This window comes from Bufo bufo, chromosome 5, assembly GCF_905171765.1.
Source record: "Bufo bufo chromosome 5, aBufBuf1.1, whole genome shotgun sequence".
NCBI classification, from domain to species: domain Eukaryota; kingdom Metazoa; phylum Chordata; class Amphibia; order Anura; family Bufonidae; genus Bufo; species Bufo bufo.
Window position 1 is genome coordinate 36,211,197 of NC_053393.1, and position 26,277 is coordinate 36,237,473.

Here is a 26,277-nt window from a genome sequence, read left to right on the forward strand (position 1 = left end):
CTTATACTGATTTTGAGTAACATGATAGTTAAATTTACAGTTCTGCTGGTTACCAGTTTTCCTCTAGTGTCACAGCGCCACACTTATCTACAGGATGTGAGTGGTACTGCAGCTCAGCCACATACTTGTTATACCAGTTAAAAATGGTGTGATGCTGTTTCTAAAAGAAAAAAAAAAGGTCACTTCTTTCCAAAAACAGCACCACCCTTGCACAATGGCTCTGTCTGGTTTTGCAACTATGAAAATCCACGAAGCGACCATGTTTTTCCACTCTCATATAAAGCCATTCAGATCCACATGATGACCATGAACATAGGGAAGCGTCTTATCAGTCAGTAGATTTGCCGCCAGTCTCCAGATATTCATTATTTGCCCTCATCATTTCAACCTCCTCCCTCTTCACATGGTCGACATACAGAGGCAGTAAACCTTAACTGGACACTTAACACATTGGCTAAACAGTCGCGGCAAACTCTAACTTGCTTTTCATATGTTAGGGGTCAAGATAAGCTTTGCTGCCACTTACGGTGGCGCTGTAGCTCCTCAAGTGTCGAGTTAAAGTTTGCTACATCTGTAATCTCTTTGTTTCATCTTCATTTACCCGATGCCTCTCCAAATTTCTATAATTAAGCAAAAAATAAAATAAAATGCAAGAACATTTTTAATATTTTTTAAAAAGAGCAGCATCCGAATAAAAATTTTACTGCAGTAATTTCCCCCCCCCCATACATTTCAGTGTTTTATGTCAATTTTTGTATTTCTGTTTTGTGTATGGTGTATGTTTTTTTTTTTTCGTGCTGAAGGTCAAACATGTTTTTCAAGGTCATTAACCAAAGGTCTGCAAACCGCGGCTTCATCATCACCGTGCGGCTGGTTTCCTTCTCCGCAATGTCTTTGGGTTTGAAGCGAGACTCTAGATACATTCCAGCCAACCTCAGGGCATTTACTTGATATGGGTAAAGGTCGTAGACGCTCATAGACTTTCTATGCCGATACTCGGAAACTGCCACAATGTTAGTGCATAGCCTTCACAGCAGAACTGAATGCTTCACAATGACTAGGAATTTCCATAGAATAGACATTAAACAATTATACACTTTAGTGATCGCTTCCTGACTTCCTGGGATCGACATTAGGGATAGGGTCGGGATATATCACTTTTTTTCTATTTTCTTTACTAGGGCACCGACTACATGATTTACTGAGCCAGGATTATGTATCTACTTCAGAGCTGCAGAATTCTACTGATTGTCATTGGAAACAGTCAGTAAGCTTGTCCAAAGACACAACCCTAACAGCCTAGCTCACCCCCTGTAATGCAGAGGGACAGTTTTTCCCTACATCAAATTACTGTACAGTGCCTAATATATAAAGATTACCCTTTGTCGAACAGATACCAACAGTAATAACTCACTGCAGATACTGAACAAGCAGTGGGAGATTTCAGCTCTGAAAACTGCAAAAATTGTCAATGCATCTTTAGAGTAAAAAAGAATGTAACTTAGGATCACTACAGGATAAGAAATACCATATATGTTCCCTGTGACTCCACCCCCAGAATAGTGAATGCAGCTCCGGAGTATAATTGAAGATGTAAGTCAAGATCAGTACAGGATAAATAATGTATTTACACAGTGACTGCAAGAGCAGAATAGTGAGTGCAGCTCTGGAGTATAATAGAAGATGTAAGTCAAGATCAGTACAGGATAAATAATGTATTTACACAGTGACTGCAAGAGCAGAATAGTGAGTGCAGCTCTGGAGTATAATAGAAGATGTAAGTCAAGATCAGTACAGGATAAATAATGTATTTACACAGTGACTGCAAGAGCAGAATAGTGAGTGCAGCTCTGGAGTATAATACAGGATGTAACTCAGGATCAGTACAGGATAAGTAATGTAATGTATGTACACAGTGACTCCACCAGCAGAATAGTGAGTGCAGCTCTGGAGTATAATACAGGATGTAACTCAGGATCAGTACAGGATAAGTAATGTAATGTATGTACACAGTGACTCCACCAGCAGAATAGTGAGTGCAGCTCTGGAGTACAATACAGGATAAGAAATGTAATGTATGTACACAGTGACTCCACCAGCAGAATAGTGAGTGCAGCTCTGGAGTATAATACAGGATAAGAAATGTAATGTATGTACACAGTGACTGCACTGTTACTCAGGATCAGTACAGGATAAGTAATGTAATGTATGTACACAGTGACTCCACCAGCAGAATAGTGAGTGCAGCTCTGGAGTACAATACAGGATAAGAAATGTAATGTATGTACACAGTGACTGCACTAGCAGAATAGTGAGTGCAGCTCTGGAGTACAATACAGGATAAGAAATGTAATGTATGTACACAGTGACTGCACTAGCAAAATAGTGAGTGCAGCTCTGGAGTAAAATACAGGATGTAACTCCAAGTCAGTACAGGATAAGAAATGTCCTGTAGTTACAATTTTACTCGACTTTGCAAGTAGATTGACTCAACATCTAAAGAATAAAATTGTGTTTAAAGGTCAATATGTAAGTGAAAAATTATTATTTCGTTTACAGCCTTATTTTTTCTGAAGTACCAGCAGTTGACTTTGGTCATTTGGCATAATTCACAGTAATATTCCAAAGTGTTATACAGTGGGGGAAATAATTATTTGACCCCTCACTGATTTTGTAAGTTTGTCCAATGACAAAGAAATGAAAAGTCTCAGAACAGTATCATTTCAATGGTAGGTTTATTGTAACAGTGGCAGATAGCACATCAAAAGGAAAATCGAAAAAATAACTTTAAATAAAAGATAGCAACTGATTTGCATTTCATTGAGTGAAATAAGTATTTGAACCCTCTAACAAAAAAAGACTTAATACTTGGTGGAAAAACCCTTGTTTGCAAGCACAGAGGTCAAACGTTTCTTGTAATTGATGACCAAGTTTGCGCACATTTTAGGAGGAATGTTGGTCCACTCCTCTTTGCAGATCATCTCTAAATCCCTAAGGTTTCGAGGCTGTCTCTGTGCAACTCTGAGCTTGAGCTCCCTCCATAGGTTTTCGATTGGATTAAGGTCCGGAGACTGACTAGGCCACTCCATGACCTTAATGTGCTTCTTCTTGAGCCACTCCTTTGTTGCCTTTGCTGTATGTTTTGGGTCATTGTCGTGCTGGAACACCCATCCACGACCCATTTTCAGTTTCCTGGCAGAGGGAAGGAGGTTGTCGCTCAGGATTTCACGATACATGGCTCCGTCCATTTTCCCGTTTATGCGAATAAGTTGTCCTGTGCCCTTAGCAGAAAAAACACCCCCAAAGCAAAATGTTTCCACCCCCATGCTTGACGGTGGGGACGGTGTTTTGGGGGTCATAGGCAGCATTTTTCTTCCTCCAAACACAGCGAGTTGAGTTAATGCCAAAGAGCTCTATTTTGGTCTCATCAGACCACAGCACCTTCTCCCAGTCACTCTCTGAATCATTCAGGTGTTCATTGGCAAACTTCAGACGGGCCTGCACATGTGCCTTCCTGAGCAGGGGGACCTTGCGAGCCCTGCAGGATTTTAATCCATTGCGGTGTAATGTGTTTCCAATGGTTTTCTTGGTGACTGTGGTCCCTGCTAATTTGAGGTCATTAACTAACTCCTCCCGTGTAGTTCTAGGATGCTTTTTCACCTTTCTCAGAACCATTGACACCCCACGAGGTGAGATCTTGCGTGGAGCCCCAGAGCGAGGTCGATTGATGGTCATTTTGTGCTCCTTCCATTTTCGAACAATCTCACCAACAGTTGTCACCTTCATTCCCAGCTTCTTGCTAATGGTTTTGTAGCCCATTCCAGCCTTGTGCAGGTCTACAATTTTGTCTCTGACATCCTTGGACAGCTCTTTGGTCTTTCCCATGTTGGAGAGTTTGGAGTCTGCTTGATTGATTGATTCTGTGGACAGGTGTCTTTTATACAGGTGACTAGTTAAGACAGGTGTCCTTAATGAGGGTGACTAATTGAGTAGAAGTGTCTAACCACTCTGTGGGAGCCAGAACTCTTAATGGTTGGTAGGGGTTCAAATACTTATTTCACTCAATGAAATGCAAATCAGTTGCTATCTTTTATTTAAAGTTATTTTTTCGATTTTCCTTTTGATGTGCTATCTGCCACTGTTACAATAAACCTACCATTGAAATGATACTGTTCTGAGACTTTTCATTTCTTTGTCATTGGACAAACTTACAAAATCAGTGAGGGGTCAAATAATTATTTCCCCCACTGTATGTAGTTTTCTCATAGTGCTACTGACAAACCCTAAATATCATACATTCAGCTCTGCTACATCTGTAGATAATAGTTGAGGGGCTAGTGTAAGAAGATTTGATCAGTTTTGCGCTTCATTTTACAGTTAATTTAAAGATATAATCTGCATAGAAATATGAATTCCTTTCTTGTATGATCAAGTGACAATATTATACTCCAGAGCTACATTCATAATTATGCTGGTTGTCATTAGAAACAGTCAGCATGCTTGTTGACAGATACTGCCTCCCTTAACAGCTTAGCTGAGCCTTTATAATCCAAAAGGACAGTTTGTTTTTCCTAGACCAGAATACTGAAGGAAATCCCTAGGGCAAACTGTATGCAGACACTGAACAAGCAGGAAGTACTGAGAGATTTAAAGGGAACCTGTCACCGGGATTTTGTGTATAGAGCTGAGGACATGGGTTGCTAGATGGCCGCTAGCACATCCGCAATACCCAGTCCCCATAGCTCTGTGTGCTTTTATTTGCATATGTATCAAATCAGTTTTTTTTACACAATAAAAGCACACAGAGCTATGGGGACTGGGTATTGCGGATGTGCTAGCGGCCATCTAGCAACCCATGTCCTCAGCTCTAAACACAAAATCCCGGTGACAGGTTCCCTTTAAGCTCAGAAGCTTGCAGAATGGTCAATGCAGCTCTGAAGTATAATAGATGATGTAACTCGGGATCAGTACAAAATATGTCTGTACATGGTGACTCCACCAGAAGAATAGTGAGCACAGCTCTGGAGTATGATACAATTGTAATTTAGGATTAGTACAAGAGAAGTGATGCAACGCAGTGTTAGATCAGTGTTACTGTGTTACATCACTTCTCTTGTATTGATGCAGAGTTACAATTGTATCAAACTCCAGAGCTGCACTCACCACCATGTGCAGACATTACATATTTTGTACTTCTTCTGAGAGACTCCGGCCATGTAGGTTTAGGGCTCATGCACACGAACGTATTTTTTTCCACATCTGATCCACAGTTTGTGCGGGTTGGATGCAGGCCCATTCTCTTCAATAGGGATACAAAAGACGCAGACAGCACACCGCGGGATGTCCGCATCCATACGTCCGTTCCATGTCCTACTCTTGTCCGTTTTACGGATCAGGATAGGACTGTTCTATAGAGGGCAGGACGTTCCGTTCTGCAAAATGCGAAACACACAAGGCCGATGTCCGTGCTTTGTGGACCCACAATTTGTGGACTGCAAAAAACGGCTATAGTCGTGTGCATGAGCCCATGTTCTGTCTGTAAACTGTGAAATATTGTTCAAAGTGGGCTGTGGGCATTTGCTTCGTAGGTAATGAGTAGGGATGAGCGAATCTACTTCGCATGAAACATCTGAAGTCGATTCGCATAAAACTTTGTTCTAATACTGTATGGAGCAGGAGCTCCGTACAGTATTAGAATGTATTGGCTCCGATGAGCCAAAGTTATTGCTTCGCGAAGTCTTGCGAGACTTTGGGTAATAACTTCATAAATTAATTTGTACTGTAAAAAAACATTTCCCGAACTTGGGTTCAGTTCCAAGTGGTACCTTGGGACCGAACCTGAGTTCAGGGAATTGTTTTCTACAGTAGAAATTAATTTATGAAGTTATTACCCAAAGTCTCGCAAGACTTCGCGAAGCAATAACTTCGGCTCATCGGAGCCAATACATTCTAATACTGTACGGAGCTCCTGCTCCATACAGTATTAGAACAAAGTTTTATGCGAATCGACTTCAGATGTTTCATCCGAAGTAGATTCGCTCACCCCTACTCATGAGTCACGATGGCTCCTTTTTGCAGAAGATCAAAATTTAAACCAATGCTTGAGGGTGAAGGAGGTTCTCAAATCAGTGCTTAGGGGATAGGAGGTTCTTTATCTTGACCCCTCTGACCTTATGAGTCCATCTGTTACTATGTGCCTGATACTGATACTTTTTCCTTTCAGTTACAGATTAGAATATAGAAAGAAAGGGGTTTCTGGGATTCCAAAAACAGCACCACACCAGTCTACAGGTTGTGTGTGGTATTGCAGCTCAGCTGCATTTATTGAATTGCGCTGAGCTGCAATACCAGATATATTCTGTGGACAGGTGTGGTGCTGTTCTTGGAAGAAAGCAGCCATGTCTTTCAAATTCCCAAACCCTTTTAGCTTTCACGTACTGCCAATGTTATTCGGTTTGTCAGGTCAAGAATCAGACTGTTAGTGTTAAGTTGTTGTTTTTTACGGAAAAAGCTAGCGGGATTTTAATGCTGTAGAATTCTTTTCTTTACCCCGGGGGCATAAGGTTAATACTCGTATTTGTGCCTTGCTCGCTATACATAACTTCATGTTACTGATCTGCTTTCTGAATTTTGGTTGATAAGGGAACACACAATTTTATACAAGTGACCTTTAGTGCTATTTACAACTATGGATTATTGTACTTTTTAAACAGTATGTGTAATTTATATTCCGACACAGTCCGATATTTGGAAGAAAAAAAGAAAAAATGATGAATATGTTTATTTCAATATATATTATGCAATGGGTAATTCTTATCAGATTTTTTTAATGTTCAGTCAATAAAACTGCACCACTGATTATTACATTGTTGCTTCATTTATTCATTTATTATTGCATTTAAAGGGGAAGTCCAGTGGATACTCACTTCCACCCCCCCCCCCCCCCTAACCTTGGCCAGGCACTTTTATAACCACATTCTTCTATTTTCCCCAATGTCACCTCTAATTTATTTTTCTTGATTGTAGAAATCCAATAGCAGTAACTACATGCTCCGTCATGGCTTGTCCGGCATCATTTAGTGGTCGGTGGCCAGAACACATCTAGCAGGATCTATAGTTATATAGATCATTGCAATTTAATTATGATCAGGATTCTAAAGTCGCTGATGTAGGTCTACAGCACACGAGAGGCGGGAGACTGTGCCTTGTGCAGCAGCATGCATGTCACAGGCAGTATGTAAACTTCAGCCCAGGAGAGGTAAAGATAGTTAGTTGATAAAAATTTTGGGCATACCTATAGGGAGCGCAGTGGTAGCAGTAGCACTCAGTCCCTGGTTCCTGAGGGTTTACAAACCCCCCCTCTCCTGCCACATCAGAAGATACCAGTATTATAAAGGGCACATGGTAGGTTTGGGATCTGGTTTCAGATTTTGCATGGTGGCCCAGGCACCTCTGATAACAGCCTGAGGTTGTCGAAGCATACTGGAGGCAAACAGCAAAATCCAAAGAGTAAAGAACATTGGGAATCATCACCCATAAGCATTATTTTTCTAAACAATTGCCCAAGATTAAGAACTATCTGTCTAATCCAACAAGATGCATCAGTGACATATAGAAGTGGCGTGACAAAGGGGCCACCCCCACAACCAAGTAAAGTAACCTAAATCCTATAATATATACCTTTTTGAAAAATTCAAGGGTAAAGAGGGAACATTTTGTTTGATTCCGCAGCCCAATGCAACCTAAAGACTCATTCACTGGTCTATCCTATCATGTAATTGTTACGGGCAGTGGATATGACTGGCTTGGCTTAGGGCTAATTCTAAGGGTGTTATCCTGGTGGTCTCCCAGTATTCACACTTTAACTTCTATACAGGGAGTTGGACTTCACTTCAGGGTAGCTACCAGGATGCTACCTTTTGAGATAGTTCTTGTATGGTTGGTGGCTGGCCCATGGGGATCAGAGAAACCAGGATGAAGCAACAAGGGATCAGGCAATATCCGGAGTCTGGATACTGGCCTAGTTCAGGGCAGGCAGCTTACAAGTTTTTCCATGAAATAAGTCTGAGGTCAGGGCAGGCAGCAGTAGGGCAATCCGAGAAACAAGCTAAGGTCAGGGCACTCGGTTACAAGTCAGAGTCAGTAGTCAGGCTGGAGTACCGTACATCGGTAGTCAGACAGAGAATACATTTTTTCTGGTTACTAGAGACTAGCAAATCTAAAGCTCAGGCGTCCTCCCACTGGGGAAGGCACCTTAAATACATAGGAATGACCAGTCATTGGCTGGAGGCAACTAGGGCATGTGTGCATTTGTTTTAAAGATAGGCATGGAGGCCTTCTTAACACAGCACAAACCACAGCCTCCAGGGGACACTGTAGATGCTGGTGGCCTGAACCACTGTTGGTGGATAGCGGGGTGTGAGCAGGTCCCGTCCCCTGGCCCTAGAGAAGAGAGGTGAGTACATGGTGCCCATGCTTGCTCAGGAGAGTAAGACTGCGATGGGCATGGTCCACCACTGTAACATTAATATTGCTTCAAATATAAAGGATTTCTCTGGTCCCATAATGACATTTTGTTAATCTGCCTAGAGCACCCCAAACATTTTTATGCCCCATATACCTGTTTTTCATGTCAGCACTTTCCTTCCCCTGTTTTCATCATCACTGCATCCTGGCAGGATGTTTACATGCAGAACTTCCTGTTTTCATCAGCTTCCTGCAGTGTTTCCAGAATCTAAATTCTGCATGCTTTGCTCAGCAATATTTCACTGTCTAAAATGGAGAGGGGAGATGTAGGGTGTGTGCATACTGCAGAGGGAACATTGTAGTAGGCAGAGCAAGCCCTGCGAAACATTACAGAGCAAAGCATGCTGGGATTGGTTAGAAAACCCAGCAGGAAACTGATGAGAACAGGAAGTTCTGCATGTAAACTTCCTGCCAGGAGGCGGTGATGCTGAGAACAGGGAAAGGAAAGTGTTGGCATGAAAAGCAGGTATGTGGGGCAAAAACAGGCAGGGTTTGGGGTATTTAGGGTAGATTAGAAAAATCATTATGAAACAGATAACCCTTTTCTTTAAAAAAATAAATAAATGCATATTTGTGTAATTAATAGCCACCATGCTTGCTGCAGGCATCTCCCAGTTCCCTAAAGTCTCACTTATATGGACACCTCAGATGTCTGAGGTTATAGTGCAGTATCTACTTTTCTCCTTCCTCCTGGTTCTCTCCGCATCTGATCAGTCTTGAGGATGCTTTAGCTAAACTTTAAATTAAAGGAAGCTTCAAGAGCTTATAAACTTCATCATGTTACAGGAGCTCGCAGTGAATGTATCCTTTGCACTGATTATAGGATCCTTGCTACATTTCCTGGAGTTTACCTTAATGCTCTTCTGTGTCATTCTAGATACTTTGGATTCTCTGCACCTGCCTATGTCCTATTGTAATGAATGCTGACCACGCAGGTGCTGGGAAATGTTCCTAGATGGGTCAGGACATTCATTAGGTCAACAGTCTCCAGGCTTCAGTGATCAGACAGTTTTGGCTCCTTGATCTTGTCTTTTTACAAGAGGGACATTGTGCAGAAGAACTTCAGGTTCACCATGTGATTTTCTCCATGGAATACAATGGGTTTCAAAGACTAGAGAAGACTCATGGAGACCATGAATGTATTTGTTGGCAAAGACAGTGGTTCCATGATCATAGTTACATGCTGGAAGGTCGGAAAAGACTCAAGTTCATCAAGTTCAATGTTTCCCGATCAATTATAGCATAAGTTACCCAGATAAGATTACCTCATTAATTCAGACCTTCCTGACACTCCAATATGGTCAAAGTGACCCTCCAGGCTCCGCTTACTAACAATTCCTTCCCTTCAGTCTGACAGCAAACTGACAACCATCTTTTTCTTACTGGTGGTTTATACAATCTGTACTTTATAATCATTCTGTCCTTGCACTGACTTCCTGATTGAGCCTGTGAGGGGCTTGTGGTCTACATAGCAGTCAATCATAAGAAGCAGAGCTGCTCGGAGGAGGGAAGGTATAGCAGCCAGATCCAATCATGAGGTAGGAGGTGTGTCATAGACTACCTCAGACTCCCTGTAGACACTGCAGCTAAAATGTAGTCACAGATCACAGCTCTGTCCTAAAGGAAATTAGCTAAAATGAAGCCAAGGAGCCAGATCTGATAAAAGTAAATAGCCATATACCAACTCCTGACTGGATGCTCACAATTAGTGTTGGGCGCGAATATTCGAATCGCGAATATCGGCACTTTGAGAATTCGCGAATATTTATAATATAGTGATATCAGTGGCGTAGGGATCACCATAGCAACCATAGCAGTGGCTATGGGGCCCTACGCCACTGGGGGCCCGTCCGGACCGCATTCATTTTTTTTTTTTTTATTAACACACACAGACACTACACACAGGCAGCCAGGCAGTGGCGTAACTACCGGGGAAGCAGCTGCTTTGGGGCCCGACAGTTTATTTTCAAGTTAGTTAAATATCGATTCTTGTCTTAATGTTCAGGGCCCCTTCACAGCAGCAGTCTTAATGTTCAGGCCCCCTCGCTAATGTGATCTAATCTTACTGTATTCTAAAGTCTCCTGATGTGTCCAATGTATCAGTGTATCAGAGGCAAAGCATTTACCCTCACAGCCATAAAGGAGGCATTGCAACTGATTGAAAAAATATGAGACTTCTACTGTTATAGCTGGCTAAGTGTACATTTATACACATGATAGCTGCCCCAACACACCCAGCACTGCTATATCTCTATATGACAGCTGTCCCAGCACACTCAGCTCTGCTATATCTCTATATATGAGCAGCTGTCATGTGTATAGATGTACACTTAGCCAGCTATAACAGTAGAAGTCTCATATTTTTTCAGTCAGCAGCAAGGCATCTCTTATGGTCTTGTGGTTAGGTGCTTTGCGAATCCCAGCAGAAACTTTTCTGAAATACAAGCACTGACTCCATATATGGACATACAGGGCGGGACACAGGAAGAGGCTGCATCGCATCGCTGACATGGAGGTAAGTAGAAGTGTTTATTTTTATTTTTTAATACCCGACTGTTACTGCCATGGGGGGGAGCGGGGGGCACTTGATACTGGCACATGGGGGAGGGGGGTTGGCACCTGATACTGGCACCTGGGGGGGGGGGTTGGCACCTGATACTGGCACATGGGGGGGGGGGAGGCACCTGATACTGTGGATGGCACTGTTTAGGGGAGTGGGATCTGTGGATGGCACTGTTTAGGGGAGAGGGATCTGTGGATGGCACTGTTTAGGGGAGGGGAATCTGTGGATGGCACTATTTAGGGGAGGGGGATCTGTGGATGGCACTATTTAGGGGAGGGGGATCTGTGGATGGCACTGTTTAGGGGAGAGGGATCTGTGGATGGCACTATTTAGGGGAGGGGGATCTAAATTATTTTTGCTATGGGGCCCATGCATTTCTAGCTACGCCCCTGAGTGATATATATTCGTAATTTCGAATATTATAGATTTTTTTTCATCAGTAACCTCCCTTCTTGCTTGTCGGCCAATGAGAAGGCTTTGTCAGAGCTTAGCAACATCCCTAGCAACCAATAGGAAAGCTGCCTACCCCTTACTATATAAGAACCTCCCTAGCAGCCATTTTCTGCAGTTTTTTTAAGTTCTGAGATAGACAGCAGTGTCATTGCTGTGCTCTGTGCTTTCTACACTACATTAGATAGTTAGTTAGCTCATATATATATATAATACATATAGTTAGTGGGAGATAGTCAGTGTAGGTTATATCCTGATATAGTGTAGCTGATAGGTCCCAGTGCAGGGTGTTAGGTAGTCTGATAGGTTCTGCTGTCTATACATACATGCTACAGACATAGTGCTGTGATGTCACAACAATACAGAGTGCACCAATCAGTATTATGTAGTCAGACCTGCTAAAATGTGAAGTTTTGCGTATTGCGCCAAAATATTTGCATCATTAATTGCCGATTAGCTCAATCGCGAATATATTGGAGCGCTCTATCTGCATATAAAGCCGTTTTTTATGTTCTGCCGTGCCAAACATTTTCTCCAGTCTCAGGAAACTTCTAGCAGCTTAGAAAATGTAGCAAAAGTGACCCACGCCTGTATTTCGCAAGCATTACGCGAATGTTACATTGCCGATTTTTCTCGATCAAGAAAATAATCTTGAATTCGCAAATATATGATGAATATTCTACCAAATATTCATGAAATATCGTGAATTCGAATCTAGCCCCTGCCGCTCATCACTACTCACAATAAAATCTACCGACCAGAGAGCTTTTTAGTTGAGAATCGAAGTCCCAAGAGAAATTTAAGGATATCTACTGTGCATGAATTCCTGGGTGATAAATTTGGGTAGGAAACTGCATACTTTAATGTTATGTTACGCTCTTTGTTTGTGGTTTGTTTTTATGCTACCTTGTGTCTTACTCTTGTAACTTGGCTATAATAACATGTCATTATTAAAGGCTTTATCCCATGATTGATATAAAAAATTAAAATCAGACATCATATAGTACACACAAATTTATTTCTAACAAAGCTAGAACCAGCCCTGTACCTCACATGGATCCAGAGATCCCCACATTCATTGCTCCAGTTGTTCTGCTAGATTCTCTTCCGGCTGGCAGCTTATGGCGCATGTCCTTTCTCAGGGAGCGTGTCCTTTCTGCTGCAGCTCAGGGGGCATATCATTTGTGCTGCAGCTCTCTCCCTATCACAGCTCAGGGAGCACGTCCTTTCAGCTGCAGCTCTCTCCCTATCACAGCTCAGGGAGCACGTCCTTTCTGTTGCAGCTCTCTCCCTATCACAGCTCAGGGAGCACATCCTTTCAGCTGCAGTTCTCTCCCTATCACAGCTCAGAGGATGTGTCCTTTCAGCTGCAGCTCTCTCCCTATCACAGCTCAGGGAGCACATCCTTTCTGTTGCAGTTCTCTCCCTATCACAGCTCAGAGGATGTGTCCTTTCAGCTGCAGCTCTCTCCCTATCACAGCTCAGGGAGCACGTCCTTTCAGCTGCAGTTCTCTCCCTATCACAGCTCAGAGGATGTGTCCTTTCAGCTGCAGCTCTCTCCCTATCAAAGCTCAGGGAGCACGTCCTTTCAGCTGCAGTTCTCTCCCTATCACAGCTCAGAGGATGTGTCCTTTCTCAGGGGGCATGTAGATAGGGCCAGTGGCAGTTGAAGGATTGAACTGAGCACGTGCAACCACCTCAGTAGCATTTTTGTAACAGAAAGTAAATTACAAAAGTAACTCGTTTTAATGCTAATTTAAATTACAGTAACATTTAATACAGTAAAATTCTTTTACTCTTGACTGTACTACATATTGAGCCTTTCTAAATTCTAAACTTAAAACAAACTGAAAAAAAGGAAGAAACTACTCCCTAAGTTGCCTAAGACCCTCTAATTCTCCATAAAAAGTTTTTTGAAATCTGATGGAACATTTAACAATATCATTCCCTATAAATGAGATGGAAGAAGATGGATGTGCTCATCCCACGTTCCTGAAAGTTCTCATCACTTTGTAACTGATCACAAAGAGGAAGGAACACAAACCATCATTGTGAGTTTCAGATGTGAATTCCCAGCAATCAGGTTATCTCCGCTAATTGCTCTGCTGACAGGGTCAGTAATTAGCGTTCCCAAACTCTATAACAAAAAGCAACCTAAAACTATAGACAGGTGAAGTATGGCGGAGCTTATTGTGCTAAAGGCAAGTGTGGACTTATTCATATAGGTATAATCTATAGGGTATATAAAACAAACCTAAAACAGCATATCAAGGGGTTACATGAACAAGATTATGTGGATGTTCCCTGGCCTGGCTCCCATCCCAGCCTCGGGCCCTTATTCCAAGCTAGGTTTAGCTATTTCAGTCACACCCATTGAAAACTGTGGTTGTAGATCAAGCAAACAATCATAGAAGCTCCATTCACTTGAATAGGAGTTGAGGTGCAGTACCAGGGACAACCTCTACACAGTGGATAGAGCCTTCAGATTCCGTCTCCGTCCCCAGTTTTGTTTCTCCGTTGGCTGCCAAAATCAGATGATCGGTGGGGGCGACTGGAGTCAGACCCCAACTGATCTGATATTGATGACCTAGCCTGATGACTGGTCATCAATGTGGATAGACTCGAAAACCCATTTAATACTGAGCTTTACAAATTGGGAATGCAAGGCCATGGAGTCAATGCCAAGCAGCTGTGTAAAGCACACCACCATTAGACTAGTGGAAATGGTCTTAATGGAACAGCATACTGTAGAATGCCATTCGCGAGAATTCCAAATTTCTACCAAAAGTTAGAGGAAGAATCTTTAAAGGCTATGTACACCTTTGGAGTCCAAATTTTTTATGATTGCATTTAACTTATATTTGGCTAAAAATCATATTTTCAATTGGCCTTTATTAAAAATATTGAGCTGTTCAGTCACAAAGGGTTAACTGTTTTTCTGTGACTGGTACTTTCACTTTGTGCAGGTCACCAAATTACCCTTATCTCTAAACTACTAAGGGGTCATAAACACTAATTTAAGCCACATTCTTATCAGTAAGATAAGGATTGAGCTTTAATGAGTGTGTATAATGTCAGAGAGCAGAGATAAGGAGCCTGTCAGCTCCTCAGATGACGGAAAGGACAAAAATATACACAGGAAGCTAGTAGAGCCTGTCAGCTCTGTACACAAAAAAGGATTCCATATTGTTAAGAAAGACCAATTGAAAAAAGGATTTTTACCTCAAAAAAATATATAATACAATAATAAAAAAATAATTGCCCCCAAAGGCGTACATAGCCTTTAAAGAAGGACTCCGTTTTTTTTTTGTTTTGTTTGTTTGCTGTTTTACATATAATGCTACCTCATCAACAATATTCAAGCAGTTTAATTCATTTCATGTCAGCTCTGCTGCATCCATACATTCCGAACCATTTCATTATGGGAACCTGAGTAATGTGATCGCCAGTCTGACCGCCAGTCCATAACATGATTCACTGTGTAGACAACAGTAGTCAGTCTCTCCTGTGTGGCTGACTTCCAGTGTTGCATCATCATCTGGCAGCTCTCAGACACCTTCGCTCCCCACCCAGCTCAGACCTTCTCGTACCTCTCTGCGTCTCCTATACATAGAATGCTGCAGAGATAATTTCGACCCGATCTAATGGATCAGGAGAGCAGTGATATAGTAAGTGAGTCCTTATAAAGCTCCTGACTCCCACAAATTGTCTATACTATCTGTGTGTGCTGATTCTCCAGTGTAGTTCTATGAGATGAAGAGTCACACTGCTCATCCCTGCCTCCTGGATGTAAAAGATAACAAGGAAGAGGGGGCTGAAGCTACATCACATAGGACACACTAAGACACTCTGCTGTTTGAGGGAACAGAATGTCTATGTCTCTTATGTGTTAATGGGTGACATTAGATGGGACCAGTGCAGTGTGACGAGTCTACACCTCCTTCATGAAATCAAAGCTGAACAAATGCTGGTTCCATAATGTCCTGGACATATTTAAAGCTGGTCAATGTTCTCTCCATGAATACCAGATGAGAACAGTCATGGTAGCTAATGGTGCTTCATGTGATGACACCTGGTGTTGGTCCTGTGTGTCTCCGCATTATGTATGATGGCAGTAGGCGCTCTCCAACCCTCCTGCCAACTTTGATGGTCAACTGTAGTGTTCAGTGATGAAAGGAGAGCGCCTACTGCCCTCATGCATAGTGCGGAAACACACGACCAGCACCAGGTATCATGGCGGGGGTGCCATTGGCTACCATGGCTGTTTCCATCTAGTATTTGTGTTGGGCAGATTGACCAGCCTTCGGTATGTCCAGGACATCGACATCGTGGAACCAGTCCTACTTCAGGAAACATGGTGTTCCAACAAGAGAACTCCTGCTCACACACTGTCCACGCTACACAACGTTCTCTCCAGGATATCCAGCAGATCCCTTGGCCAGCTAGTGTGCAGAAATAAAAGTTATATAAAACATCCGTTAGTACGTTGCCTTTCTTTTGGTGCGTCGCGAGTTCCAATTGTGAAGTGGGTACTGTTCACATATGCAGATGCGTTTCTTTAAATGGACCGCGCTGCTCCACAGCAAAGCAGAAAAATCCTCCCTTCCAGATCACACAAACTTCCTTGGATATGGGAAAGCGGTCAGATCACTTGGATTCACCTTTCCTTTGGGAACCTTTGTGAGAATTTGAAATCAAGGTTGCCACAAATAGTGAAGTACAATCACATGAGTTTAAACTGCAAGGTTTTATTGTACTTACAAGATAAAATAAGGTAACAGGCAGTATGTATAAATCATTCACCCGACCCGGGTTTCGCTTTGGAAAACTTCGTCAGGGGTATCTGACTGCAAATGAGCCTCTAGGTGCTATGGGGGCGTCTTTTCAGCACCTAGAGGCTCCGTCTACTCACTATTTCTGCCGCCCACCGTGTCCCTCCAGCCCGCCCCGCTCCTCTTGATTGACAGCCAACCTGCGCTTCTGTATTCGGCGCAGGCGCAGTGACTGTTGGACCGCAGTGATGATGCCAGCGCAGGGAGCGGTCCGACAGTCACTGCGCCTGCGCCGAATACAGAAGCGCACGGTGCAGGTGCTGGAATTCGAGATGGAGCGAGGTTGGCTGTCAATCAAGAGGAGCGGGGCGGGCTGGAGGGACGCGGTGGGCGGCAGAAATAGTGAGTAGACGGAGCCTCTAGGTCAGTGGTTCTCAACCTTTCTAAAGCCGTGACCCCTTAATACAGTTCCTCATGTTGTGGTGACCCCCAACCATTACATTTTTTTCCTTGCTACGTCATAACTAATTTTGCTACTGTTATGAATTGTAATGTAGATATCTGATATGCAGGATGTATTTTTATTGCTACAAATTGAACATAATTAAAGCAGAGTAATTAATCACAAAGACATCCACAGATCCCCCCCTAAACAGTGCCATCCACAGATCCCCCCTAAACAGTGCCATCCACAGATCCCCCTCCCCTAAACAGTGCCATCCACAGATCCCCCTAAACAGTGCCATCCACAGATCCCTCCTCCCCTAAACAGTGCCATCCACAGATCCCCCCTCCCCTCAACAGTGCCATCCACAGATCTCCCCCCTAAACAGTGCCACCCACAGATCCCCCCTCCCCTAAACAGTGCCATCCACAGATCTCCCCCCTAAACAGTGCCATCCACAGATCCCCCCTAAACAGTGCCATCCACAGATCCCCCCTAAACAGTGCCATCCACAGATCCCCCCTCCCCTAAACAGTGCCATCCACAGATCTCCCCCCTCCCCTAAACAGTGCCATCCACAGATCTCCCCCCTAAACAGTGCCATCCACAGATCCCCCTAAACAGTGCCATCCACAGATCCCCCCTAAACAGTGCCATCCACAGATCCCCCCTAAACAGTGCCATCCACAGATCCCCCCTCCCCTAAACAGTGCCATCCACAGATCCCCCTAAACAGTGCCATCCACAGATCCCCCCTAAACAGTGCCATCCACAGATCCCCCCTAAACAGTGCCATCCACAGATCCCCCCTCCCCTAAACAGTGCCATCCACAGATCTCCCCCTAAACAGTGCCATCCACAGATCCCCCTAAACAGTGCCATCCACAGATCCCCCTAAACAGTGTCATCCACAGATATCCCCCCTAAACAGTGCCATCCACAGATCCCCCCTCCTCTAAACAGTGCCATCCACAGATATCCCCCCTAAACAGTGCCATCCACAGATCCCCCCTAAACAGTGCCATCCACAGATCCCCCTAAACAGTGTCATCCACAGATCCCCCCTAAACAGTGCCATCCACAGATCCCTCCTCCCCTAAACAGTGCCATCCACAGATCTCCCCCCTAAACAGTGGCATCCACAGATCCCCCTAAACAGTGCCATCCACAGATCCCCCCAAACAGTGCCATCCACAGATTCCCCCTAAACAGTGCCATCCACAGATCCCGCCTCCCCTAAACAGTGCCATCCACAGATCTCCCCCCTAAACAGTGTCATCCACAGATCCCCCCTAAACAGTGCCATCCACAGATCCCCCCTAAACAGTGCCATCCACAGATCCCCCCTAAACAGTGCCATCCACAGATCCCCCCTCCCCTAAACAGTGCCATCCACAGATCTCCCCCCTAAACAGTGCCATCCACAGATCCCCCCTAAACAGTGCCATCCACAGATCCCCCTAAACAGTGCCATCCACAGATCCCCCCTAAACAGTGCCATCCACAGATCCCCCCTCCCCTAAACAGTGCCATCCACAGATATCCCCCCTAAACAGTGCCATCCACAGATCCCCCCTAAACAGTGCCATCCACAGATCCCCCTAAACAGTGCCATCCACAGATCCCCCCTAAACAGTGCCATCCACAGATCCCCCCTCCTCTAAACAGTGCCATCCACAGATATCCCCCCTAAACAGTGCCATCCACAGATCCCCCCTAAACAGTGCCATCCACAGATCCCCCTAAACAGTGCCATCCACAGATCCCCCCTAAACAGTGCCATCCACAGATTCCCCCTAAACAGTGCCATCCACAGATCCCCCCTCCCCTAAACAGTGCCATCCACAGATCTCCCCCCTAAACAGTGCCATCCACAGATCCCCCCTAAACAGTGCCATCCACAGATCTCCCCCCTAAACAGTGCCATCCACAGATCCCCCCTAAACAGTGCCATCCACAGATCCCCCTAAACAGTGCCATCCACAGATCCCCCCTAAACAGTGCCATCCACAGATCCCCCCCTAAACAGTGCCATCCACAGATCCCTCCTCCCCTAAACAGTGCCATCCACAGATCTCCCCCCTAAACAGTGGCATCCACAGATCCCCCTAAACAGTGCCATCCACAGATCCCCCCTAAACAGTGCCATCCACAGATTCCCCCTAAACAGTGCCATCCACAGATCCCCTCTCCCCTAAACAGTGCCATCCACAGATCTCCCCCCTAAACAGTGCCATCCACAGATCCCCCCTAAACAGTGCCATCCACAGATCCCCCCTAAACAGTGCCATCCACAGATCCCCCCTCCCCTAAACAGTGCCATGGGATATCTTACTTTGTCTTAGCTCCGGTAATAGCAGGCAGTGCGGGGGGTGGCGCTCACTCACTGACGTCACACACCTGCTCCTCCCACTAGGCGGCGCAGGCGCGTGACGTCAGTGAGTGAGCGCCGCCCCCCGCACTGCCTGCTTTTACCGGAGCTAAGACAAAGTAAGATATCCCATATCCAAATAAATTATAATCCAAGTAAAGAGCTCAGCAATGAGCAATGATTAAAGTTAAAGTAGTTACTGATTAGTTTATAAATATACTGCTGTGAGCGGCGTGGCCCTGTATATTCTAACCCCCAGGCAAGCGTCCCTGTCACCATGGGAACGCCTGGGGGTTAGAATATACCATCGGATTTGAGTTTTTACGATCTCACTGAGCTCGTAAAACTCAGATCCGATGGTATATTCTAACCCCCAGGCAAGCGTCCTCGTCACCATGGGAACGCCTGGGGGTTAGAATATACCATCGGATCTTCTGAGTTACTCAGCCGCAAAACAAGCACCGGCTCTGCTTGGCCCCGGGCCAACTCGGGGCCCCAACCAGCTCGGGGCCCCAAGCAATTGCTTCTTTTGCCTGTCTGTTAGCGACGGGCCTGGACCCCTAGGTTGAGAACCGCTGCTCTAGGTGCTCAAAAGACATAGCACCTAGAGGCTCATTTGCATATCAATAAAAGTATGTTTTTTAAGCTTAGCGGCAGCAGACAAAGGTGATACAAGAGCACTGTTAGGTAGTGCAGACACTAGCAGATCGCTAGTGTCAGTCAGCGAAAAATCTCAAAATCTGGTGGTAGAAACCCTTTAAAGGAGTTGTCGACTCTTGGACATTGGGGGCAAATCACCCACCTCTGGGACCCGCACCTATCCTTAGAACGAAGCCTGCAAAGTGCAGAAGGGCACACTGCGCATGCACGGCCACTCTCCACCCTCCGCCCCCTCGAGACACGAGGTGAACGGCGTATTATTTGTCTGTCCTGCTTGTACCCAGCGCTCCTGATGAGCTTTAGGTGAAACGCGTCGAGCAGAAGATAGTACAGGAATATTAATACAGACAATATGAAACTATAAACTAGGACAGATGCTGATCTAACTAGTGTCAGGCACTACCTACTGGTCTGAACTGTAGTTGGGAAAAAAAAAGAGGGGGAGAAGAGACAATCACACCCTCTGTGGCAGCCCTCCATACGGCTGCAGCGATGTGAATGTGCCCCCATCCTTACTATAGATCAGCTTGACAATTACAAATTTTTGCGTTGTCGATCAGCTGCTGCTGTTCTCTGATTTATTTATGCTACAATACAGAGAAAGCAGCGGCTGTAGTGGGACCTCATAATACAGCGTTATTAATCACATACGATGTAGAATTGGGGGTCAATGTAAATTACTGGACCTCTGGTTGCGGCGCCCACAATTTATACGCCGCTACAGAATGGTGACCACTGGGTTCTCACCGTACATCTAAGCTAGATAGTGCAGAGAGAATATAATAACATTTACAAAGACAGGTGCACTCTGCACTCTAGAGTGTTCAAGTCAGCTTGTAGTTTATGGACATCTTCCATAGACCGTACAGTTCTACACAGTTTAGTGTCATCTGCAAAAATAGATATGGTGCTATTAATCCCGTCCTCAATATCATTAATAAATAAATTAAATAATAAAGGGCCCAGCACTGAACCTTGGGGTACACTACTTATAGCAATATAACAAAATAATAGCAAAGACAGGTGCACTCTGCGGTCTTACTAAACCCTTATACTGATGTTAAAATTGAGAGATTAGCCAACATGTCCTACTGTGAGGACATGTCTGAGCCCGAGCACCGCACCAAGGTTTCTCAAGTAGCTCGGGACCTAACACTCACCTACCTGTGCCATATGGGCAATGCCAGGAGCCAGTGGGCGAATTACAGGAGCGTAAGGTCCGACTTACAGCAAACTCACCAGTTACCTCCAGCATGCAGCCATGCTTACAATGGGAGGAGGGAGGAGTCTGCGAGTCCCACTCAAGACTGGCTGATATGGCCCAGGCCTTGCAGGTGCACCTAAATGTAGCCTGTGGATGGAAAACAGGCACATTTAAATTGGAGTTTATACACCTCTTGAGTGTGACTCGCAGACTCCTCCCTCCTCCCATTGCAAGCATAGCTACATGATGGAGGTAACTGGTGAGTTGGCTATGAGTCGGACCTTACGCTCCTGTAATTTTCCCACTGGCTCCTGGCATTGCCCATATGGCACAGGTAGGTGAGTGTTAGGTCCCGAGCTACTTGAGAAACCTTGGTGCGGTGCTCGGGCTCAGACATGTCCTCCACAGTAGGATATGTTGGCTAATCTCTAAATTTTAACATCAGTTTGAGGGTTTAGTAAGACCGCAGAGTGCACCTGTCTTTGTTATTTTGTTATATTGTTATATTGATTATAGGATGTCTATTGTCGTACTTGTGGTCCACTGCAGGCATCCTCCACTGTATGCATTTTTGCTGGGGATCGCCGTTAGCAACGGGCTACAAGTGCAGGATTTGCTCCCCTGTATACACATGCACAACTGCATAGTGGTTCGAGCACTTCCTGCCTGTTTAACACCATGCCAGTTTTTCTGTTGGTTTGTATATAGTGCGGAGAGAACCAGCGCTATAGACACCATTCATTTATTTATGATGGCCCATGTACTCATATTTGATTATGCTCTTTAACCCCTTATTTCACCTTCTGGACTTGGCCATTTTTTGCAAATCTGACCAGTGTCAATTTAAGTGCTGATAACTTTAAAATGCTTTGACTTATCCAGGCCATTCTGAGATTGTTTTTTCGTCACGTATTGCACTTCATGACACTGGTAAAATGAAGTAAAAAAAATTCATTTTTATTTATAAAAAAATACCAAATTTACCAAGAATTTTTTAAAAATTGCAAATTTCCAAGTTTCAATTTTTCTACTTCTATAATACATAGTAATACCTCCAAAAATAGTTATTACTTTGCATTCCCCATATGTCTACTTCATGTTTGGATCATTTTGGGAAGGATATTTTATTTTTTGCAGATGTTACAAGGCTTAGAAGTTTAGAAGCAAATCTTGAAATTTTTCTGAAATTTTCTAAAACTTAATTTTTAGGGACCAGTTCAGGTCTGAAGTCACTTTGCGAGGCTTATATAATAGAAACCACCCAAAAATGACCCCATTCTATAAACTACACCCCTCAAGGTATTCAAAACTGATTTTACAAACGTTGCTTTAGGTGTTCCACAAGAATTAATGGAAAATAGAGATACAATTTCAAAATGTCACATTTTTGGCAGATTTTCCATTTTAATATTTTTTTTCCAGTTACAAAGCAAGGGTTAACAGCCAAACCAAACTCAATATTTATGGCCCTGATTCTGTAGTTTACAGAAACACCCCATATGGGGTCGTAAACCGCTGTACGGGCACACTGCAGGGCGCAGAAGGAAATGAATGCCATACGGTTTTTGGAAGGCAGGTTTTGCTGGACTGTTTTTTTTTACACCATGTCCCATTTGAAGCCCCCCTGATGCACCCCTAGAGTAGAAACTCCATAAAAGTGACCCCATCTAAGAAACTACACCCCTCAAGGTATTCAAAACTGATTTTACAAATGTCGTTAACCGTTTAGGTGTTTCACAGGAATTAATGGAAAATAGAGATACAATTTCAAAATTTCACTTTTTTGACAGATTTTCCATTTTAATAATTTTTTTCCAGTTACAAAGCAAGGGTTAACAGCCAAACTAAACTCAATATTTATGGCCCTGATTCTGTAGTTTACAGAAACACCCCATATGTGGTCGTAAACTACTGTACGGGCACACGGCAGGGCACAGAAGGAAAGGAATGCCATATGGTTTTAGAAAGGCAGGTTTTGCTGGACTGGTTTTTTTGACACCATGTCCCATTTGAAGCCCCCCTGATGCACCCCTAGAGTAGAAACTCCAAAAAAGTGACCCCATTTTAGAAACGACGGGATAGGGTGGCAGCATTGTTGGTACTATTTTAGGGTGCATATGATTTTTGGTTGCTCTACAGGGAGTGCAGAATTATTAGGCAAGTTGTATTTTTGAGGATTAATTTTATTATATGAACAACAACCATGTTCTCAATGAACCCAAAAAACTCATTAATATCAAAGCTGAATATTTTTGGAAGTAGCTTTTAGTTTGTTTTTAGTTTTAGCTATTTTAGGGGGATATCAACATTCACAAATATACATTTCTGACATTCAAAAACAAAACAAATCAGTGACCAATATAGCCACCTTTCTTTGCAAGGACACTCAAAAGCCTGCCATCCATGGATTCTGTCAGTGTTTTGATCTGTTCACCATCAACATTGCGTGCAGCAGCAACCACAGCCTCCCAGACACTGTTCAGAGAGGTGTACTGTTTTCCCTCCTTGTAAATCTCACATTTGATGATGGACCACAGGTTCTCAATGGGGTTCAGATCAGGTGAACAAGGAGGCCATGTCATTAGATTCTTTTCTTTTATACCCTTTCTTGCCAGCCACGCTGTGGAGTACTTGGACGCGTGTGATGGAGCATTGTCCTGCATGAAAATCATGTTTTTCTTGAAGGATGCAGACTTCTTCCTGTACCACTGCTTGAAGAAGGTGTCTTCCAGAAACTGGCAGTAGGACTGGGAGTTGAGCTTGACTCCATCCTCAACCCGAAAAGGCCCCACAAGCTCATCTTTGATGATACCAGCCCAAACCAGTACTCCACCTCCACCTTGCTGGCGTCTGAGTTGGACTGGAGCTCTCTGCCCTTTACCAATCCAGCCACGGGCCCATCCATCTGGCCCATCAAGACTCACTCTCATTTCATCAGTCCATAAAACCTTAGAAAAATCAGTCTTGAGATATTTCTTGGCCCAGTCTTGACGTTTCAGCTTGTGTGTCTTGTTCAGTGGTGGTCGTCTTTCAGCCTTTCTTACCTTGGCCATGTCTCTGAGTATTGCACACCTTGTGCTTTTGGGCACTCCAGTGATGTTGCAGCTCTGAAATATGGCCAAACTGGTGGCAAGTGGCATCTTGGCAGCTGCATGCTTGACTTTTCTCAGTTCATGGGCAGTTATTTTGCTCCTTGGTTTTTCCACACGCTTCTTGCGACCCTGTTGACTATTTTGAATGAAACGCTTGATTGTTCGATGATCACGCTTCAGAACCTTTGCAATTTTAAGAGTGCTGCATCCCTCTGCAAGATATCTCACTATTTTTGACTTTTCTGAGCCTGTCAAGTCCTTCTTTTGACCCATTTTGCCAAAGGAAAGGAAGTTGCCTAATAATTATGCACACCTGATATAGGGTGTTGATGTCATTAGACCACACCCCTTCTCATTACAGAGATGCACATCACCTAATATGCTTAATTGGTAGTAGGCTTTCGAGCCTATACAGCTTGGAGTAAGACAACATGCATAAAGAGGATGATGTGGTCAAAATACTCATTTGCCTAATAATTCTGCACTCCCTGTATATTACACTTTTTGTGAGGCAAGGTAACAAGAAATAGCTGTTTTGGCACCGTTTTTATTTTTTGTTATTTACAACATTCATCTGAAAGGTTAGATCATGTGATATTTTTATAGACCAGGTTGTCACGGACGCTGCGATACCTAATATGTATACTTTTTTTTATTTATGTAAGTTTTACACAATAATATCATTTTTGAAGCAAAAAAAATCATGTTTTAGTTTCTCCATATTCTGAGAGGCATAATTTTTTCAGTTTTTGGGCGATTATCTTAGGTAGGGTCTCATTTTTTGCGAGATGAGATGACAGTTTGATTGGCACTATTTTGGGGTGCATATGACTTTTTAATCGCTAAAATGGTTTATTTAGCACAGTTTTTATTTTTTATTTTTTACGGTGTTCATCTGAGGGGTTAGGTCATGTGGTATGTTTATAGAGCCGGTCGATACGGACACGGCGATACCTAATATGTATACTCCCCCCCCCCCCCCCCTATTTTTTACCATTTTTTTTAAACTTTATTTGGGGAAAATGACGTTTTTGTTTATTTTTACTTGAAACTTTTAATTTTTTGGGGGGAAAACTTTATTTTTTCAACTTTTTTTCACTTTATTTTTTGTCCCACTTTGGTACTTGAACTTTTGGGGGTCTAATCCCCTTTACAATGCATTCCAATACTTCTGGCTCACAGGCTCGTCACCGGAAGGCAGCGCGATGCCTTCCTTACACATCGCGATGCCTTCCATGCCATCGGGTCCCCCCTACAGCCGCATGGGGACCCGATGGCACCGGGTAAAAGCCGCAAACCGCAGGTCTAAATTGACCTGCGGTCACGGGACCCTCTCGGCGTTGTGACAGGACGCCCTGGGTCCTTAAGGACTCGGGAAACAGGGCGTACCGGTACGCCCTAAGTCCCTAAGGGGTTAAAGGGGTTATCCCACTTCGCATTTTCATACTTACCTGCTGCCAGCTCCGTTCACTTCCTGGATTATGGCTGGGGGCGGGGGTTATCTTGATTAAAGTTTTTTCCCGGCCGGGCTGCTCCCTGTCCTGAACGCGCACGCCGACGCGCATGCGCCATGGTGACTTATTCCTGGCCAGTATAGTACCGAGCCGGCGTGCGCTTTTACCGGCTCTGTCCTATTCTGGCCAGGAAGAAGTCACCATTACGCATGCGCGGTGGCGTGCGCGTTCAGGACAGCGAGCAGCCCGGCCGGGAAAAAAGAAGGAGTCTTCTGCGCAAGCGCGGCCACCGGGATTCTGGAGAAGAGCGGTGGCCGCAACCAGGGGAGACCGAATGACAACAATGAGGTAAGTGGGGATGAATGTTTTCCTAAACGGTGGGAATTGGTTAATCAAATATATTTACCAAAATTATCACTGTCAAATCATTAACAGATTTAACAGTGATCATTATGATGGGAATACCCCTTTAAGTTTTAGTATGGTGATATAGAGGTCCTTCCTTTTTAATGCATATCTAATAAAAATGTGGAGTTTTACTTCTTGTTCAACGTTTCCCAGTACCGTTAGCGCATTTCTATGGGACTGCCAAAAATAGCCGAACCTTCTGACTCTTCTCTAATAGCTGATGTCAAGGACGAAAAGGATCGGGCATGTTGGATTCAATCGTCCAATCCTTTTTCTAGAGGGGAGATAAGTCCCAGAGGAGTCTGGCAGCTGCTTTCCCCCCATTCACTACA